This window comes from Corvus moneduloides, chromosome 8 (assembly GCF_009650955.1).
Source record: "Corvus moneduloides isolate bCorMon1 chromosome 8, bCorMon1.pri, whole genome shotgun sequence".
NCBI lineage: Eukaryota > Metazoa > Chordata > Aves > Passeriformes > Corvidae > Corvus > Corvus moneduloides.
Window position 1 is genome coordinate 35708279 of NC_045483.1, and position 13197 is coordinate 35721475.

The window sequence follows — 13197 nt, forward strand, 5'->3', positions numbered from 1 at the left end:
CAAAAAAGAGACACCAGAGAAGGACAAGGGCTCAGGAAGGACACGGGGGGCGGACAACGACACCTTGCACTCCTCTGTCAAACACAACAAAAAGCCCAAAAAATCCACGCCTACCTCAGAAAATCAGACTGGTTTGGACTGGAAGGAATGTTAAAACCCACCTTCCACTATCCCAGGTTGCTCCAAGTCCCATCCAACCCGGTCTTGGACACTTCCAGGGATGGGACAGCCACAGCTTCTCTGTGTCAGGGCCTCCTCACCTTCCCAGGGAACAATTCCTTCCCAATATCCCATCTATCCCTGCCCACTGGCAGTTTAAACCATGGACAAGGAAGATTCCCAAGGATTACTTAATGCAAGAAAGGGACATGACAGACATCAACTGAAATCTTGATCAGCAAAGGTGCTGTAGCAACAATTTTTTCCCATGACACTGTAATATTTCTGTCCTAGAGGAATACAGACAGCAATAAAAGCAAGAATACACACAAAGAAATCTTTCTCACACCAGCTAAACACTCGGGCTTGTTCAGGAAGTCATCAGAACCGAGAAAACACTCTACTCCCAGTTGTCACCTCTCCAAACAACAATAGATGTAATTATGCAGATTAAACCAAGGACATTCCATGCTTCAGGGCTTTTGCAAACCGCCTGCAGGAGCCAAGGGGGAATCCCCAGGCAGTGCTGTGCACCTCACCTCAGGTCCAGGGGTCAGGGACACATTTCCTGTCTCCAAACACGCAGTGAATCAGAGGAGTATCTGCCGAGCAGAACAGATGAATGGCTTCATTCAGTTGCTAATTGATATGTTTGATTTGTCCCCCCACGTGTGTGGTAAAAATTGAGTAAAACATATAAAAGCCCATAAACGAAGTGTGAGTTTCCTCACACTTCTCCACACTTCTTCCAAGCTAAAGAAACTGCCTGGAGTAAGAAATTTACTTCACCTAATCTGAATTTTACGATTTTTCCATCACTTTGGTCCTCAGCACACAACAGAGAAGAGGGAATGTTCTACACCTGAGCTTAAGGCAGTCAGCTTTTGGGAAACTTGGGCTTAAATCCTGCTCTTTCAACAATGCCCTGGTTCCAAAAGTGACAACACATCCCAGGAGGGACCTTGTGGCTCTGCACAAGTCCCTGACAGGAGGGGGCAGCCGGGGGGGTCGGGCTCTGCTGCCAGGGAACAGGGACAGGACAAGGGGAAACGGCCTCAGGCTGGGCCAGGGGAGGCTCAGCTTGGACAGCAGCAGGAATTTCTGCATGGAAAGGGGTCTCAGGCCTTGGCAGGGGCTGCCCAGGGAGCTTTGGAGTGCCCATGCCTGGAGGTGTCCAAGGAAGGGCTGGAGGTGGCACTCAGTGCTCTGGGCTGGGGACAAGGTGGGCATGGGCACTGCTTGGACTCCGTGGGCTGGGAGGCTTTTCCAGCCTCGGGAATTCTAGGATATGTTACTGCAGTGAAAGGAGCTTTTTCCTGGAGCTGGCTCCTGATTCACACAGCTGATGTGAGGCATTCCTCCCCAAGGGGGAAAACTGAGAAAAAAAATCTCTTCCAAGACATATATCCCAATAGCAATAAGATGTTTGGCCTTGGAGGGAAGCCATCAAAATCAAGGCAAAATCTGTAGGAGAGGCCTTTGGGAAATTATCCAAAACAGGATCCAGACAGAAGCAGTGCCACTTGACCCGAGGACACAGTCTGAGGTGGCACAATGAAGTGGAGAACATCACAGTAATGACATCTGTGCTGCTGAACAGCCCTGCCCTGATTCTGAAGTTTAAATTTTCAGTGCTTTCTCATTAATTGCATCTTGAGGGAATAAGATGGTTTTAAACTTAGTAGGAGCAGATTTTTTTAAAACCTAGAGCACCACATGCCAGGATTTTGGTTTCTGCCACCCCACTTTGAAAGGTCATGGGGAGAAAGGAAGTAAGCAAAGACAGAATGAGAGAAGTGCTTTGAAAAAAAGTGAAAAAATGTCACAAGAACCCAGCTTTGGCTAAAGCTCCTCAGAGGCCACTTAGACTGGACACCTACTGGGATGGGAGGGCAGCAACTCTTCAAACTACCCCCAGATTTACCCTGGAACAACTTCCACCTCCTGGTAACAAGGTGGCCATAAATCACCTCCGCACAAGAGACCTCAATCATGGCTCTAAACCACACAATCCTTGTACTGAAATTAATCTCTGGAGACATCCTCACAAAGAGCTTCTCCACCCTCAGAACTGAAGCGTTTTCCAAGTTCTGCTGAGCTCCTCCTCAAATCTTTTATGCATGAACCATTCTCCTGATGCTTTAATCATCGTTTACACCTTTCTAGAACAAACGAAGAGAGGCAGAAATGCAAATCTACATCTTTAGGTACCACTTAGCCTGCAATCATAAACACCCCACGTGGCTGCAAACACATCTGATGCAGGCAGACTGCAAAATCTGGCTCAGCAGATGTCCTGCCAGGAAAACCTCAGGGAAGTTATGGAAGTGGATGTTGGGTTTCTGTGCTCAAGTCCCCTTTTAGGAATAAAATCCTGGCTTTTCTGTTTCGTGCCCTTCAATATAAGTCTTGTTTTTGAACAAACGCTCCCAGGGAAAGGCCTTTGCCCAACTGAGCACTGCAACTTTCACCACATTTATGACTTTTAATCACAAGACATCTGAAGCCTTCTATAGGTGGTGGTAAAGTAACGCTCATCCCAAACCCCACCATTTTATACTGGAAAACCAGGAAACGCATCGATGTCACCCAGCTGCTCTTTGGAACTGTGCTCCCCTTTCAGTGTCATTGGAATGGCTTTAAAAAAACCAATTTGAGCTTCAACTGCTTTTTAAAAGACATATTTAAATGTTTGTCCTTTTTTGTCCCAAGTTCCCTCCCAACCATAAATATTCCTCAAAGTCTGCTGAAGAGCAGGCAGTCCAGCATGGGAAATATCAGCCAAAAATGCTAATCAATACTTGAATAAAAGTATTCTGCTCAGGATATTTTGCCAGCTCTGCTCTAAATTGGAAGTTTAACAAGATACGGAATTTTCAAATTCATTAGGAACACCAAATGACCCAACTGCTCTATTTCTTAGTGTCGGCCCCAGATTTCTTTTCAACTCACATTAACAATTATCCTTCTAAATTAATGAAATCTCCTTCTAAATTCCTGAAAGGAGGAAGCAGTGCTCCAAGAGTCTGGATTTTGGGGTTGATATCTTGCTTTCTTTAAGGAATTATAAAATCACACAATGGGTTGGGAAAGGTCTTTGACATCTCATTCCAAACCCCTGCCATGGGCAGGGACACCAGGTTTTCAGTCACTTCAAATTCAGATTTGGGCTCATGTAAGGGATGATCAGGATCACTCTCCAAGAATATTTATGGAGTACAAAATTCTGAGAATTAAAACTTTGCTGGATAATCCAAAGTATTTGAAGAGCACCAAAGTCTCCCAACACTATTTGCTGAATTCATCACATCTTCCCTCCCTTTTTCACCAGAACACCAAATCCTCGTCCCACTTGTATGAACTGGAATCAATTAATATCCAATCCTCCCTTTCCCCAAGCTGAATTCCATAGAAGTGGGTGTTCATTAAGGGATGATTTCCTCTCTTTGAGATCACCGACACAAAAGGCCTCTGATGCCAGAGAACCTAAAGTCAGGGAGACCTGGCACCAAGTCCAAGTCAGGTCAGTGGATTGATGGGAAAAATGGGAAGCAGAGCACAGAAAATCCTTGTTAAAGTAAAGGGAATAGCAGGGCAGGGAAGCCCAGGGAGCTTGGAGGGTACAGGCTGCTCTCCAACCCAAGGATCAGTGATGGCGTTTTTAGGGTATTAACAGAAAAGGTCTCTAAGTGGATGGGGTCTTTCCTGCCTTGGAAGGCTTTGTTTGCAGGCTCTGCCAGGCAATAAATTGATTTAGCAAAATGTCAGGGTGGAGGGAGGAGACAAGAAACAGGAGGTAAATTCCTCCCAGAAGAACATCAACTCTCTGACTGCTCTGCAAAAGGCAGATGAAGGATTTACTGATCTGCTGGAGTATTTAATGAAATCATTCTCCTGAGCACAGCCGTGATGAGCTGGATCATTGCTACCTCTCCCCCAATAACTCACTCCCTTCTCATTATGCAAAAAAACTTCGCATAAATACCTCCACACTCATCATTCCAATCACTTGTGCCACTGCTGTTCAAAAATCATCTTACACTGCCACATCCCCTCATTCCATGGCATAATTCAGCATAACATTGCTAAAATTCCATTCGGAGTGTCCCAAAACACAGAGTAATTTGGGTTTGTGGCAGGACACCAAGCCCATTCCTATTTCACATGAAAGTTTTGTCTAAAGTTAATTAAACAGCCAATCTGACCATAAATTCAGTATCACAACTAAATTCTCTTCACCATTTTAAAAAGCCTAACAAATGGCTGAATTGCAAAACAGAAGGTGGGATCTCCAAAAACCAACTCAAACTTAATTCTTGCTTCAGAGGAGGCAAAAAAATTACAGATTTAGAATCGATTGGCTACTACAAATTTTTCTTCTACAGATAAGAGCCTCTTACATTTGAAAAAAGAATTGAAATACAGCAAAATTTTGGCTCTACTTCCAAAAAATTGTTGACGTCATCTGTGTTGGAAATAAGAATAGGGACAGAGGCAGAAAACTCTCAGGTTTTAGAGTCATTTCCACACCCTACTACTGATCCTACAATAGGACAGGCAGCAATGTCCTTGTTCTAACGTCTGTCAGAGAAGTTTTCATACCAGCTGTACAACCAGTAACAGCAAAATGGAAAAGAAAAAGGGAGGGAAGAGAGTGCAAGAAGGGGGGAAGAGAGCCACCTTTGAAGAATTAAAGTGACCATGAAATCTTTTTTTCCACAAAAGGTCATCAGTCAGGACAAACCTATGGCTGCTTAGGTATCCAAACAGATTATTAGGACCACAAAATCAAGTTGAAAAAATAAAAAAAAAAAAAGGAATTATAGGAAACAATCAGTAACAACCTATTTCATGTGTTGATAGCCCAGTGCTTGCATTGGAGATGTGGCAATTATCCATCCTTGCTCCCCTTCCCCTTCAGTCACTACACAGCTCCATCACATCCTTGTTCTGTCCTTCCTTTTCCAGGCTGAGAGTCCTGGAATTACTTAGTTATTCTTCAGAGAGGAATTATTTACACGTCTGCAATTAAATCTCTGCTGAATTTCCCCTGGATTTCAAGAAACCTTAACAATGGGGGAAAGCGCGGGACTAATTCTCAGGAAAAACAAACAAAATGTTTTTCCACCTCCTGTGTTTCTGTGGAGAAATCGAGAAGTCTTTTAATGCAGTCTGAATGTGTAAGAAAAAGAGAAACTCTCAACACTCCACTATCACTGCTTCAGGTTCATCTCTTCCACGACTTCACCTCTCTGACCTTTCCCTGGGAAATCATTCCTGCATTTTCTCTCCTCTTCCAGCAGCACAGACAATGCCCTACACCTTTCCGAGATGGGAAGAGCACTGCTCTCCTCATCTCCCCACCAGGAGGGGACATCAATCCCAGCAGGAATGCTGAGGACAAACCAGCCACAATGGATTATGTCCGTGTCTAATAGTTCCAACAGCTAAATCTCTCTATCAGGCTCATTCATCACTAGGATGCAACAAGAGCAAAGGTTTTTTGGATAGAAAGAGATTTTTAAAATCAGCTTTTAACATTTAAAGGCTATCAGGATATTCCTCAGGCAACACAAATCTTTTGTCTTCCCACAGAGGAGTCCTTTCAACACCTGAGCTCCCAAAGAAGAACAGAACCCCTGGGTTCTCCACGTAGGGGAAGCACATGGTCAGGGTTGTGTGCAAATGTCATCAAGACTAAAAAAAAAAAAAAAAAAAAAAAAGAGGCAGAAAGCATTAAAAAAATAAAGGAAACCCAAAATACTGTGTCAGGTTTGTCCATGGATCTGCAGAAGCAGCTGGTTGTAACTCACTTTTGTGCCAAGCTGGGGCCAGGGAGTTAAGACACCTCTAAAACCACACTCAGCTGAGCTCTGCCATCGCTGTTACTCCTCAGGTCTGAGTTCTGACCAAAACTCACCCTTAAGGCACAAAAATCAAGTGACTACAGCTCTCCCCTTCCTCAAAAATCCTGCGCTTTTGATGCCTTTTCCTGGTCTCAAAATCAACAGTCATACATGGTTAGAAGGGAAAAAGGGATTTTACCTTGGAATTTATTTTAAGGATCCTTAGGTGCACATGTCCAGGTCGAATGCACCTTAATGCACACCACAATGCCCACCCCAAAAAATCGGGTATAATATTATAGGTGTTACTAATTAGCAGATCTATCAAAGATTCCCCAATGAGAGGCTCAAGTGAGCCCCCCCTCCCCAAGGAACCTTCCCCTGGATGGTTCTATCTCAGCTTACAGCATGTGTTCTGGAGAGGACCGTGGGGTCTGGGGCACACTGATACTGAGCTACGAAGCTTCTAAAATGTTGAGTCTCCCAGCTGGACAAACAAGTCCAAGAATGTAGGCAAAAAGCACTAAGAATGCAGAAGTTGTAAAAAAGGTATAAAAGAAAAGGCAAAAAATCATCATGGCTTCACTTTAACAAGAGCTGATGAATCAAAACCCATGCAGAAGATTGGGTGAGAGAGCAACATTCACGTGAGGGAAAGAAAAATATTTACATACCCTGGTGAGCAGAAAAAGGTGCTCTTAAAATCAGCATTCAATAAAGCACAACAACTGTATTTGCTAAACCAAATCCCAAGTCCTGCTGGGCAGACATATGGCACATAATAAACCCGGAATTGGTTAGAACTGCTGAAATACCATCGGATAAATGAAATTATTTTCTAACAGTACTTAGCTACTGGGAATGGCTCCTGCCTTTGTACACCAATTACTGCTTAATTACTGTCAGGCCACACTTCCTAAAGGAACAGCAGAAGGGAATTTATGGCACCAGTAAAGGAAACGTCTGTTACGTCAGGAGTAAGAAGCATTACTGTTTGTTACAAACTGGTTTCTAATTCAATAGATAACAGCCAGCAAAACAGCATGATTGATACTGCTGGTTAATAAATTAATCAGCAAGAGCAATCTAATAATGTTTAATAATTGAAGATTATTTCATTTTTAAGGATGAGCAAAGTAGTGGCAGGAAGATGCTTTTCCTGGATTACAGAGTTCTCAAGGAGCAAGGGTCATGGAATTAGCGGTGCCTTCATTGCCTCTTTGCTGCTGGGCACGTGGACACAGCTGCCAGAGGGGCAGAGATCTGCCTTGAGGAGCATGAACATCCCAAATACCATAAATTCATGGAATGGTCTGGGTTGGAAGGGACCTCAAAGCCCACCCAGTGCCACCCCCTGCCATAGGCAGGGACACCTTCCACTGTCCCAGGCTGCTCCAAGCCCCAATGTCCAGCCTGGCCTTGGACACTGCCAGGGATCCAGGGGCAGCCCCAGCTGCTCTGGGCACCCTGTGCCAGGGCCTGCCCACCCTCCCAGGGAACAATTCCTTCCCAAAATCCCACCTAGCCCTGTCCTCTGGCACTGGGAAGCCATTCCCTGTGTCCTGGCCCTCCAGCCCTTGTAAAGAATCTCTCTCCAGATCTCCTGTAGCTCCTTCAGGTGCTGGAAGGTCACAATGAGGTCACCCCAAAGCTCTCCCAGCCTTTCCTCCCAGCAGAGCTGCTCCATCCCCCTGCTCATCCTGGAGCCTCCTCTGGGCTCTCTCCAGCAGCTCCAGGCCCTCCCTGTGCTGGGCCCCAGGGCTGGGGCAGCTCTGCAGGTGGGCTCTCACCTGAGCACAGGGGCACAGGGGCAGAATCCCCCCTCCCCTGCTGCCCACGCTGGGGGCTCAGCCCAGGGCACGGGGGGGTTCTGGGTCCCAGCTCTCACCCACAGCACCCCCAGGTCCTTCTCCAGGGCTGCTCCAGTTGCTCATCCCCTGGATTGATGCCAGGGGCTGCCCTGATCCAGGGGCAGCACCAGCACCTGGCCTGGTTAAACCCCACGAGATTCCCAAGGGTCCCTTCTGGAGCTGGTCCAGGTCCCCCTGGATGTTTGGGGGATCATTTCACAGCCATCACACCACACACAGAAGAAACAAAACAAGTGTTTCTATATCCAGGGGCTCCCAGTTATTTGAATCCCTCCTCCCCAACAGAAGGGCATAAATCAGGCTGCTCATAAATTTCCACTTCACTAAGTTTGCAATACAAAAGCAGTTTCTTCTCTAGGGACAAAGAGGAGCAGCAGCACTTGAGAATTCCAGCATTTCTGTGAGCAGGCTTGTTTCCAAAAAACAAAAACCAAAATACAGTAATTGGAACACTTGAGCAGCTAAAAAAAAAAAAAAAACATCCTCAAATGCTTTTCAGCACCATCTTCTCTGGTTCTGCTGCTCTTTTCCACCTCATAGTAGGATACAACCCATTTCCTACCTGAAGGGTAAGAAAATGGAAATTTGCTGAAAGCCAGAGCAGAACCAGAGGAAAAGCTCCTCATCCATTTCCACTCAGGGCTGTCTGCTGCAAAGCCCCAGGCGTCAAGGACAGTCAGGCATTTAAGGAAAAATGTCTTCATTTTGTTCCTCAGACCATTTGAAGCACATGTGATAAATCTGGAGAACAGCTTGCCAGCTGCATATTCTAAGGAGGAACAAAATCAGGGCATGAGAGGGACAAACTTCAGTAAACAGATTAATTATGGTAAAATGAATGATACTGAAGCAAGAGCCACAAGGGACAGGGTCCTCCTCCCTGCAGATTGAATTATTGCAATAAAGGCCAGAATTGGAAAAACCACCTGACACAAAGCTCCAGATCCATCAGGATTTCACCCAAAGTCTTTAAGGAGATGAAATAAGGCCCCAAATAAATGAGAATAAAGCACAAGTCAGGAAAACATGTTCAGTGTAGCCGTGACTGCATATGCACCACCTTTTAGACACAAACACACCTTGGCCCCAGCAAAATTCACTGTACAATCCCTCACAGTGTTCATTTTCAACATCACTCAGCACCTTAAACTATTTGATAATGCCTCTAATAATCTCTAGGATCTGAAATTTTAAAATTTGGACTTGAACTTTGAGCTTACTGGCAGGTAAGACAGACAATGCAGTATTAAAGCGACTTGTGAATTGTGAGTCTCTAAAACTCCATCTACCCATGATTTTACGGGTTAAGACATCAGAATTCCTTAAAATTCTTCATTCTGGATGCTTCTTTCTGCTTTAAATTAACTTCCAGGGTAAAACATGAAGATATTTCTCATAACCAGTGCCTCCTGTAATCCTAGTGGAGCAATACCCAAATCTGACCATTTAATTCTCATTGTTCATGTAAAAGTGTGTTGAGTGTTCGAACTCTTCAGTTCCATCTGATCATATGGGAAGGCACTGAAGTATCAGAGTGGAAGGTGTTATAAGCAATTTAACTTTTAATTAATCTAAACTTGGAGCTAAAATTATGCTACACAATTTAATGTTATGTTTTAATCAGTCCCCTAATAGAGCATTTTAATCTCCAGAGCACGCACTCACATTCGGAAGGGTGCAATGGAAGGCTCAACTAAACTCTCCACCTCACTTGAAAAAAAAAACAGGCCCTGAATTTTAACTAACCCAAGAACAACAGGTCAAACAAAGCTTTGAATAGGGAGAACTGAGGCAAAACCCCCAAACTTTGCCTCACTTCATTTCTTAAAAAAATCCTATGAAACAACATCAGAAATTACAAAGAACCTGAACAATTAATGAAGGAAAAGGGGACACCTCCCACTATCCCAGGTTGCTCCAAGCCCTGTCCAACCTGGCCTTGGACTCTTCCAGGGATCCTGGGGCAGCCTGGAATCTGTGCCAGGGCCTCCCCACCCTCAGAGCTGCACAGGACCAAGTGAACATCTCCACCCCAGCAGAAATTTTAGATGTTCAAAACAAAACAAGAAATCCTGCAGCAAACTTTCCCGCACAGTTCAACCACCAACAGGACAAACAAGAAACACAAGCTCCAACAGCGAGTGTGTCCAACACAAAGAAAGCTTTCCTACTGAAATGAACACCAGAAAATTTAAAAAAATGAAGTTTTTCATCAAAGAATTGTTAAGGTTGGAAAAGACCTCCAAGACTTGAGTTCCACCCTGTGCCCGATGCCCACCTTGTCCCCAGCCCAGAGCACTGAGTGCCACCTCCAGCCCTTCCTTGGACACCTCCAGGCATGGGCACTCCAAAGCTCCCTGGGCAGCCCCTGCCAAGGCCTGAGCACCCTTTCCATGCAGAAATTCCTCCTGAAAATCTTAACCATCAAGATGATTAAAAAAAGTTTTATTTCTGAGGCACCTTGCCCAGGTTTGCCCCGATGGACACAAACCAACCCAGACAGAACCTCTGACATGCTGAGAAATCTCTCCCTGAAAAGCCACTAAGCTCAGAACTCATATTTGGGACTAAGCAGCCTTCAGAGGACACCAGAAACCTCTTCTAATTTAAGTAAATCAAAAAGCCAACGGCCCGGCCAGACATTTTTACACAGAGCATGTGGTGAGGAGGTGCTGCCTCTGGGCTCTGACAGGATGCCCAGGCAGTCAGTGCTGACAGACTTTTTAGGCTCCCAGTAAATAAAACTGTCAGAACAAGAACAATGAACAGTTGAGAGTGTGAAGAAAAAAAAAAATTAATTGAACTGGATCTGTACATCAATTTAGCCTCTGGGGCAAACTAAAATGACTTGGCTCTTACTACCCTGGAAACATCCAGCTCCCTGTCCAGGGTGATTCATGTTCCTGGCTGAATCATCAGAACCAATTAAGAAAATGGAACTCCCTGACTTTGTTCTGAAGCACCACCCACCACCTGATGCAGAGATCTTGCTCTGAGTCCCTGCAGACATTGAGAAGGGCAAGAGAAGTGCTCAGTGCTCCAAAAATGAGTGGCTCTTCCCTTGTCTCCCAAAACCCAAGGATGTCTCCAATGCCATGTGTTGGTAAAATACTGAGAGCTTGAAAGAGCGGAATCACCTTGTTCAACAAAGTGAGGGCAGAGAGAAAAGAGAATTTCCTGATTTCCTGTATTTTGCAATTTATGGTTATGAAAAAAAATCCAGAAGGTTTCATGAGGGAAATGCTGCTTCAGTGGGGAAAATGGAATGAAGAATGAGAGCCATGAGGAGAAAAATGCAGGTCCCTCCTCTGTCCTCCACAGAATCACTGAGCAGGTACCATCTCCAGCTTGCCCTCACACAGGAAATACAAAACCAGCCCAATTCTTCTACTGAAGATTCAGATAAGTTCCACAATGGTTGGTTTGGTTTTTTTTTTTTTTTGGAACCCTGTAACAAAACAATTCAATGTTACTCATTCTAAGTTGGAAACACATTTCTACAGTTTCCAGTTGCTAGGAATTCAAAAGGGGATTTTCAGGCTTGAGTAAAAACCCCAGAATTACCAACCAGATGCTCCCAGAGCAACCTGAAGGTGAACACACCTGTGGATTTCTTTACTTTTAAATCTGTTTTGGAGGTGAGCAGGCACTGAATGACAGATCTGAAAGAAACTGAAACAAAAAAAAATCCCTCTTCTGCATTCAGTTATTTCCCACTGGATGTTTACCAAAAAAAAAAAAGTCATCTCTAAACTTGTCATAAGCAATAAGGGCCAGGAGCTGGACTTGGCTGATCCTTGTGGGTCAGGACATTCCATCATTCTATGAAAACATGGAGAGAGGCAGAGATGGGACACACCAATTTCCTCTGAGCATACATGGAATATTACATTGTCTGATGCAGAAAGATTCTCTAACAAGCACCATGAGGAAGATTTGCTCTGCAGAACAGGTTCCATGGAGCAGTAGGAAGGGAAAAACCAAGAGGTTTTCCTCACAGTGGCACAAAAGTGTGTGAAAGAACCACATTGAGATGATCCTTCACACATCTGACACCCAAGAAGCAGCAGCTGGGTCCAATTCCATGGCCCGGATTTCTCTGACATCTTCCCAAGGAGCAACCTGAAGGCCAAGATGTTGTAATGTGCCATGTCCACAACAAACAATTCCCAAAGTTAAATACCCTGCTTCCAATTCTGGCCAGGAATCATTCCAAGAGCAGTGGTAAAGCCAACAATTTAGACACATCTTTAGCAGCCCTCAAAGATAAAGGTTCTTGGAGCAGCCTGGGATGGTGGAAGGTGTCCCCGCCCATGGCAGGGGTGGGATAGGATGAGCTTTAAGGTCCATTCCACTGCAAACTGCTCTGCAATTCTGTTGGGGAATAGAGATGACAACTGTCACACTTGATGATTATTTGTGAAAGCCAGAACTTTGCACAATTTTTATTGCTCTTTTCAAAAGCTGATGATTCAGAAAGAACTGGCAGGGAAGGCTGGAGAGTCAGCAAATGTGGCTTTGCTTATTTTCATCAAGGAGATTGGTGGCAATCATGGCTGTAACAGCACAACCAGCTCCTTTCCCAGCAGTGGATCTCATCCCCCTTCCCGGCCACGCTCTGCACATTCCATATGCTCCAAGGTGTCCAGCAGTGAGGGAAAAGGCAGGACAGGGTGTCACAAGGCAGCCAGACCCATCTGTTCTCCTGGTCATGCTGGCGGTGCTTCAGGAAGGAAAGTGGCCACGGAAAGCTCAGCCCAAAACAAAGCGTGGCCAGAGGGGACAAACTGAATGGTTTCATCTGAGGCACATCTGCTCCCTGTGCTCTCTCCTCGGCTGGAGAAAGCTGTCCTGTGCCTGCCAGCAGCAGGGACCACAGGGACACCACTGTAAATCCCAGTTAATCCAGTCCCACCCGGGTCTGCTCACAGGGACCTCACCCTTGACAGGGCAGTTGAGAGCAAAGATGAAGGAGGATGAAGACCAGCAGGACTCAGGTGAGTTCCTAAGCCAGACTGGTCCATGTCAGGACATTTTCATCTGCTCTGGGCAAGACAAAACCCATCTTATTCCATGTTCACTCCTCAAACTTCAGCCACCATAACGGCCTCTCCCTCAGCCTGCCAGAAAACAGCAGGACAAGTGGCTGAACTCAGAGACTGGAGAAGGTTGGAAGGTTTCATGAGGGGAATGCTGCTTCAGTGGGGAAAAAGGAATGAAGAATCAGAGCCATGAAGAGAAAAATACAGGTCCTTCCTCTGTCCTCCACCAGAATCACTGAGCAGGTATCACTTCCACACAGAAAACACAAAACCAGCCCA

General features: G+C 45.2%; 1 protein-coding gene across 19 annotated transcripts in view; it reads right to left on the reverse strand.

The window, feature by feature from the left end:
- PCDH15 (protocadherin related 15) overlaps positions 1–13197 on the reverse strand; it is a 684600-nt gene that overhangs the window by 297704 nt on the left and 373699 nt on the right. The window contains exon 1 of one of the 19 annotated variants that reach the window (XM_032115580.1): positions 699–723. The exons of the other annotated variants lie outside the window; for them this stretch is intronic. The gene's annotated coding sequence lies outside the window, so the exon portion shown is untranslated. Of the gene's footprint in view, positions 1–698; positions 724–13197 lie in introns of those variants that run through there. 19 annotated transcript variants of the gene reach the window in all.